The sequence below is a fragment of the Hordeum vulgare genome, chromosome 2H (genome assembly GCF_904849725.1).
Source record: "Hordeum vulgare subsp. vulgare chromosome 2H, MorexV3_pseudomolecules_assembly, whole genome shotgun sequence".
In the NCBI taxonomy this organism is placed as follows: domain Eukaryota; kingdom Viridiplantae; phylum Streptophyta; class Magnoliopsida; order Poales; family Poaceae; genus Hordeum; species Hordeum vulgare.
In genome coordinates this window covers 117,428,987-117,437,531 of record NC_058519.1, presented here as the reverse complement: position 1 = coordinate 117,437,531, position 8,545 = coordinate 117,428,987, and the positions used below count along the sequence as shown (strand labels likewise).

The window sequence follows — 8,545 nt, the reverse complement described above, 5'->3', positions numbered from 1 at the left end:
TGCGCACGCGGAACACTCGGGTTAAGCTTGACGAGCCTAGCATGTGCAGACATGGCCTCGGAACACATGAGACCGAAAGGTCGATCATGAATCATATAGATGATATGATTAGCATAGGGATGCTTACCACTGAAACTATACTCACACTACAAGGATTATGCTAATACCCGACGCTATTTTTTCGTCGCTACATCGTCACGGTTTTAAATTTATGACGATCTCACGACGAAAAACCAAGCGTCGAAAACGGAGCGTCGGAAATGAACAGCAACGACATTTTGATTAAAATCATGGTAACTTTTACGACGATTCCTGGATCGTCGTAACCTTTACGACGATCCTAAATCATCGTTGGCAATCAAACCCAGTCCTACGTCGCAGTCCTACGTGGCAAAATTAGACGAAATCAAAACGTCGTGGTTGAAATCAGCCCAACCCATTTCAATTCATCACATGGGCTGATTTTATTTTTTGGGTCTTTTTCTTATTGGGCTTCTTTTTGGGCCTTAGCCTATTTACAGCCACTTTAGTATTATTATTATTTTTGAATTTTGGTTTGTGGCCTTTTACTTTCTACTGATTTTCTTTTTTGGCTATTTTATTTTTGTACTGGTCCCACATGTCATGCTGATCTCAAAATTAGTCCCACACGTCAGAAATTTCACATTTTGTCAAATAAATATCATAACTTGGTCCCCTTGTCAAGTTGCCATTTCATAAGTATTCAAATCACATTCAAAATCAATATGTTAAACAGGCTAGGGAGCAAATGAAATTTGTCCAAACCAACATTAAATTTGTCTATTACAATCTTTACACTACACCACAACCCAGATATGCCTACTACTGCCTACTATTACAACACATATGCTACTCTTTGTTCATACGCTTCATAGCTTCATACTTGGCTTCGTACTTCACCTGTGCAAAAACTATATCCTGTGAGATCAAAGAAACCCATGAGTACCTTAATACACCACCAAACATCAAATATGAAGGCTAAATTGGCGAATACTCAGGAATGCAAAAAAGAAAATGTTCATGGTGAAATTTCAGAAAATTTGGAAAAAAACAAATGGACATACACACAAATAAAGCAGAGATAACCCAAGGGCCTGGTGAGGCAGAAATATAGAATAAAGAAAACAATCATATTCTTAAGTAGACCACAGAACCATGTAAATAACTTTAGGCAGCTACAGGAAGAACACATCAAGCTAATACATCGAATGTAAAAATTATTCAACGCACAATAAGGAACAACATTACATAGAATAAATATCCTTTGCAGTCGGTATGTTTATTATATCTAACACCATGTAGGCATATATAAAGTATAATCTACAGAAACAAGTTGTTTGCTGCTTCTCAAGCCAAGCCCCATAGCCTATCTACGAAGCATCATCATGAGATACACAAGGAAACAAAAATTTACGCATGTCACTTACCAAACCGAGTCAGATAACTCATGAATTGCGCTTTCGGAATGAAAAGAAAAAATGATGATTCAAGTTAGGTTTGTTGCACAAGATACAGTTTTTAACCAGGAACTTTAGATACCTTTTTAGAGATGAAATAGCAACTTTAGATACCTTTTTAGAGATGAAATAGCAAAATTCTTCCCAGAACATCAAGTTTGACTCTGGTTCATTCCCCACCTGCAATTACAAGAGAATTTTTTTTTGAGAATAAGGGTATAAAGTGTAAACCATATAACTTCTACAGAAAAAAATTCACTCCAAATAGCAAAGGTGAATCTGCAAGTTTTCATAGATCTGGCCATCCAACATACGACTAAGAAAAGTTTCCAACTTTGGGTCAACACTATACAGTTAACATAGCAAGTGTATATTTATGGAAATTTGGGTCAAGATCCCATACAGTTAACATAACAAAGGTAAATCTGGAAGTCATCACTCCCAAAATAGATGTTCTAGTCATTCCCTTGATCGAGAAACCAATCTCCAGATTGATACCTCTCCTATGCATCAGTATGAAATAAGACAAGAGGATGAGCTTGCATACCTGCACAAGGGCTGGTGACGTAGTTGTGTAGCACTGTAGTCTGAACGTCTCCTAAGTCTAAACCGCACTGCAGTCTGAACCTCTCCTAAGTCTGAACCAGCGCATGCCCAATGCTAACGCTAGTCGCATGCTGCTCCCCTAATTCAGTCGACGACAATGCAGAGGCGTCGCCAGCTGACATAATTTTAGTGCATATAGCTAACAAACTCCTACCAATCAGAAATGGCATAAACCCACATCCAAAGTGGTTAAGGCCCGGTTTTATGAAATGTCTTCAAAGTGGCAAAGCTAGGAGTATTATAACATGATGAGTATTAAGAAATCTACATCCTTGATTGCAATTTTTGTTGGTAGCTTACCAAGATGATCACTTGGTAAGAAATCTACATCCAGTAGTCTGTGAACATCTGAAGAAACTTGATAGATGAATCTGTACACACTTGAAGCAGGCTACAGCTAAAAACAAACTTTTTTTCCTGGGGAAGCTAACAACAAACTTAATATGAAGCTCCTTGCGATGGATTAGGAAAAGGAAAAATACTATATGCTACTATGCACAACTCCCACTGCCCAATCATTTGGACAAAGGAATACATACAACACAGTGGGAATGAATTCTTTTCACTTATATACATATCATCAACAGAGGAACGCACACATTGTGAGCAGATGTGTTGAAGCGATGATACCTTTTCCACGCGTAGCCCTGCTACTCCTGAGTGGCTCGGCTCTACGGCCCGGTACGGATAGGTCATCACAACCTGCGCCAATTTCATAGAAGTTCATTTCCAACTATGGTGGATACACGCACATACAGTCCAAGATTCCAGGCGAGGTGCCCAAAAATAAATAAATCCCATAGACAAACTTAATTGGTGACTATGCATACTTGTTCGAAATTGGTTGCAGGAACAGGTCCCCCGAGATGCATATTAGACACTTGCAATATCGTAAGGTTTGTTGAGAAAATGTGAGTGGTGACGACTAAGGAACAAATGTGTGCTGCTCTATACATTTTTTTTGCTTTACAAAACCAAAACTGGTCCAGAACAAGAGATACATTCAGTAAGCTTCAGCAGGCACCGACTGGCCCAGAACGATAACAAAAACAGGAATACAAACTTTGGTAGGAGTACTAGCATAAATTCAAGTCCTTCTTTCTTCTGTATTAATTTAGGGACTAAATAATGCAGCGTAACTCATGTTCTATTCGATATATTATTCAGTCAGCATAATTCTAATACTAGTACCGTAGTGCAAGGATATAATAACACAGTAGAATTCTCATGTTCTGTTTAAATAAGACCCAATCTACAGAAAAGTAGGTATTGCAGCAGCAAACTATTACAGAATTCATCACCATGAAATCATGAACAAAATTTCTTGTAAGACACATCACGATCACACAGAGAGTTCCTAGGGGATAAAAGGCCTAATGCAACCATGTCATTTGGGCTTACCTTGATCTGTAGCTTCAAAAACTTGACGTAGAGGACTGCCTCCTCGAGCATAGTGCTGAGATCCACCTACGAAGAAATTTCACAGCAGTCAGAAAGTACTAATGCCAATAACTAGCTCAATCTGCAGCTCAGTTTGCTTCCTAGATTTTTATTTTTTGAAAAGGAGTTTGCTTCATACGTAGAGTAGGCAAAAGAGGACGGACTCACTTTGGTTCCGTTGGGCACCAGCTTCTGCAAAACCCGAAGCTTGTCGTTGATCTTCTCCCTTCTTCTCGGCATTGGACAAAACAAAAGTCTGAACCAGTCCACTGAAACAGTCACATTGAATTGACGCGCAGGGCTGCACATGCATTCAGCTCACCTTTGCATACAAGTTCTGGGGGTTGCTCGCCGGTCCGCGGCCGGCCCGAGCTTTCACGATGCAGACGACTCCGACGGTGGCTTCCTCGCCGCGGTTTCCCTCGGAGCAATCGGACTCCTTGTCCGAGCAGTAGATGTTGCTAGATATCTGCATTTGACACCGACAGAGTAGTGGAAAACAAGCCTGCATTTGTCTGAATGACTGATTGACAGACATTTCCTACCGACGCATCCCACACAGAAATACAGTACGTACTATAGTACTCAACTAGCATTTCATTCATTCCTTCATTCAACTTGATCTCGATTCATCCAAGACTGTTGGTGTTGTACTGTAGTGCTCAGGTCGCCGTACACCACCCCAAGGCTCTGGTACGCCAGGCTCAGGGTCATCCGCCACGGCAGCCTCTTCTTCCCCTCTCCCCGCCTCCCCTCCTACCACAGAGCCAAGAACGCGCGACAAACATCATCAGAAAAAGAAAAAAAACGCACATTCAGCCAAGACGATGGGCGGCAAGGTGATCGAGGTTGTCAAGAACCGCGAGAAACGTAACTCCGGCGGGCATACCGTGTTCTCCGGCGGGGTGCCCTGGGCGACCGCGGCCTCAGGGTCCATGGCAGGGGAGCTCTTCATCCGGGCCCCTCTCCTCTCCTCTCCTCCTCCACCGCTCGATCGGCCATGTTTGTCCGCGCTCCGGAGTGCACTGCCTTGTGCCTTGCGAGGATTTGGGAGTTGGCGCTGCCGGGACGTTCTTGAATTCTCGGACTGTGCAGAAACCGGCAGGGGACGGGGTGGGACGGGGGGATTAGGTGGGATATATCTGGAGCCCTCGAGGCTTTTTTTACGGGAGGTCAAAGGAGCAACGCAGGGGGCAGGTTCGACCGGAGGTGGCACAACATTGGCGTGAGCCACGCGCGGAGCAGAAAAGGCGGAGCACGCATGGGGGGACGGCGTGGTGTTGATGCGCAGCTCCCTCACCATCTCGGTCGGCCGCCCCTGGGCTTGGGGGTTCGTCGGGAGAAGGTGGAATCGGGAGGTGGATCTCCGGCCAGGGAGGAGAGGGAGGTGGCGCCGGCAGCCGCCACCGGTGTTGGGGTCGCTCGCCAGCGGGGCTTGGTCCATCCATGAGAGGTGGGTGGGGTGGCGGCGGTGGGTGGGAGACGGAGGCGGGGTGGACCAGATCTGGAGAGACGAGACGAGGGGAGGGGTGGATCGGTCTGGTAGGACGAGGATAGGGTTTGTGGGTTTTTTTTCTGCGCGTAGCGTTTGGATTCATTAAGAGACGTTCGATTTGTTGACTTTAACGGTTCAAATCAGCTAAAGTGGGACTGACTGCCCTGCCACGTCATCGATCCGCGGGAAGGAGGTTTTAGCCAATAGGAAATCAGCAAATAAAATTATGTTTATTTACCTATTACTTTTGATAAAATAAACATGTTAATATTTTGTAAATTTTCTCAAATATTTTTTCACACAATCTAGAAATGATGAACCAATACCATGTCAAATTTCATATTCTTTAGACTATAGCAGATTCCACCAATCAGAATTAAGCTTATATAAACTTTTTGTTGTTTGTTTGATTCTCTTATATTTTATCCTCTTATAGTTTGTTACAATGACCCAATATTGTCCACATGTGTGTATGTTAGTATGACAAACAACGTTGTCAAAGAGATTTTACATTTTGTTTGCACAAAAAAATCATTTTCTATTTTTGAAGTGCGAGAAAATATGTTTTTTGTAAAGTACCTACCAAATCTTTCTTGTAAAAATGTACTCATTTAAAAAAATATTAGACAATATATTATTTATAATATAAAATATTATGACATACCACAAACCAACCCATTAGCAAGCATGGAGGATAAAATATCAACCCAATATAAAAGTAAGATGAAAATAATAGCCCAACAGAATAGTGGTATAAAAAATAGTTCAATACATGCATGAGGTGGAATATAATGGACCCACGAGTGACATGTCAACATAGTTAGAACATGTTATGACATTTTTATAATCGTCGTAGAAGTTATGACGATCTCATCTTATGTGGTTACGACGTTTTTGACTCACATCGTCGTAATTTATATGTAGATTTGATCCCCTCAAACGGTTTACGACAATCTTGGATGAAATCGTCATAGATTTATGATGAATTCATCAACGACGTCTTAAAAAACATCATGTATGAGCATATTTCTTGTAGTGTCAACTCACGTGATGATCAGACTTGAGCTAGTGTAAGTGGATCATGAACCACTCAAATGACTAGAGAGATGTACTTTTTGAGTGGGAGTTTAGCAAATAATTTGATTAAGTTAAACTCTAATTATCTTGAACATAGTCTAAGTCCACTTTGAATATATTTGAGTTGTAGATCATGGCTCACGCGACAGTCACCCTGAATTTTAATACGTTCCTAGAGAAAGCTAAGTTGAAAGATGATGGAAGCAACTTTGTAGACTGGGCTCGTAATCTTAAGCTAATCTTACAAAACTGGGAAGAAGGGTTGTGTCCTTAATGCTGCGCTAGCAGATGAACCACCCGCTACGGCTGATCAGGATGTTAAGAACGCTTGGTTAGCACGTAAGGAGGACTACTCAGTAGTTCAATGTGCAGTCTTGTATGGTTTAGAACCGGGACTTCAACATTGCTTTGAGCATCATGGAGCATTTGAGATGTTCCAGGAGTTGAAGTTTATCTTTCAATAGAACGCCCGGATCGAGAGGTATGAGACCTCCGATAAATTCTATGCTTGCAAGATGGAGGAGAACTCGTCTGTCAGTGAACATGTGCTCAAAATGTCTGGGTACTCACTGGGGATTGAACTCCCGCAAGAGGCTATCACTGACAGAATCCTGCAATCACTGTCGCCAAGCTATAAAGGCTTTGTGTTGAACTACAACATGCAAGGGATGAACAAGTCACCCGGCGAGTTGTTTGCGATGCTGAAAGTCGCAGAGTCTGAACTCCGTAAAGAACATCAAGTGTTGATGGTGAATAAGACCACTAGTTTCAAGAGAAACGGCAAAGGCAAGAAGGGTAAATCAAAGAAGAGCGGCAAGCCTGTTGCCAATCCAATGAAGAAACCCAAAGCTGGGCCTAAGCCTGAAACAGAGTGTTACTATTGCAAAGGTATGGGTCACTGGAAGCGCAATTGCCCCAAGTATCTGGCTGATAAGAAGGCGGCCAAAGAAAAATCAGGTATATTCGATATACATGTTATTGATGTGTACTTAACCGGCTCTCGTAGTAGTGCCTGGGTATTCGATACCGGTTCTGTTGCTCATATTTGCAACTCGAAACAGGAACTGCGGAATAGACGAAGGCTGGCGAAAGATGAAGTGACGATGCGCGTAGGAAATGGTTCCAAGGTTGATGCAATCGCCGTCGGCACAGTTTCACTTCAGTTACCATCAGGATTAGTTATGAACTTGAATCATTGTTATTTAGTGCCTGCGTTGAGCATGAATATTATATCTGGATCTTGTTTATTGCGAGACGGTTACTCTTTTAAGTCAGAGAATAATGGTTGTTCTATTTCTATGAGTAACATCTTTTATGGTCATGCACCTAATGTGAGAGGATTGTTCATATTGAATCTTGATAGCGATACACACATACATAACACTGAGACCAAAAGAGTTAGAGTTAACAATGATAGCGCCATATTTTTGTGGCACTGCCGCTTAGGTCATATTGGTGTAAAGCGCATGAAGAAACTCCATACCGATGGACTTTTGGAGTCACTTGACTTTGATTCACTTGACACGTGCGAACCATGCCTCATGGGCAAGATGACTAAAACTCCGTTCTCCAGAACAATGGAGCGTGCAAGTGACTTGTTGGAAATCATACATATCGATGTGTGTGGTCCGATGAGCGTAGAGGCACGCGGCGGATATCGTTATTTTCTCACCTTCACTAACGATTTGAGTAGATATGGTTATGTCTACTTAATGAAGCACAAGTCTGAAACATTTGAAAAGTTCAAGCAATTTCAGAGTGAAGTTGAAAATCATCGTAACAAGAAGATCAAGTTCCTACGGTCTGATCGTGGGGGTGAATATCTGAGTTTCGAGTTTGGTGCTCACTTAAGACAATGTGGAATTGTTTCACAGTTGACACCGCGTGGAACACCACAGCGTAATGGTGTGTCCGAATGTCGTAATCGTACTTTATTAGAGATGGTGCGATCTATGATATCTCTTACCGATTTGCCGTTATCGTTTTGGGGTTATGCATTAGAAACAGCTGCATTCACTTTAAATAGGGCACCATCAAAATCCGTTGAGACGACACCATACGAACTGTGGTATGGCAAAAGGCCAAAGTTGTCGTTTCTTAAAGTTTGGGGATGTGATGCTTATGTCAAAAAGCTTCAGCCTGAAAAGCTGGAACCCAAAGCGGAAAGGTGCATCTTCATAGTTACCCAAAAGAGACAGTTGGGTACACCTTCTATCTCAAATCCGAGGACAAAGTGTTTGTTGCTAAAAACGGAGCTTTTCTCGAGAAGGAGTTTCTCTCGAGAGAATTGAGTGGGAGGAAGATACAACTTGACGAGGTTGTCGAACCTCTCATCCCTCTGGATGGTGGCGCAGGGCAAGGGGAAACCTCTGTCGTTGCGACGTCGGTTGAGGAGGAAGTTAATGATGATGATCATGAAACTCCGGTTCAAGTTTCTGTCGAACCACGC

General features: G+C 42.4%; 1 long non-coding RNA gene across 1 annotated transcript; it reads right to left on the bottom strand.

The window, feature by feature from the left end:
- Positions 1-759: 759 nt before the first annotated feature.
- On the bottom strand, positions 760-1,486 carry LOC123429750. Its single transcript, XR_006622740.1, has 2 exons — positions 1,449-1,486; positions 760-939 (listed from the first exon to the last, which is right to left on the bottom strand). It is a non-coding gene; the product is annotated as an uncharacterized LOC123429750 (long non-coding RNA).
- Positions 1,487-8,545: the final 7,059 nt, after the last annotated feature.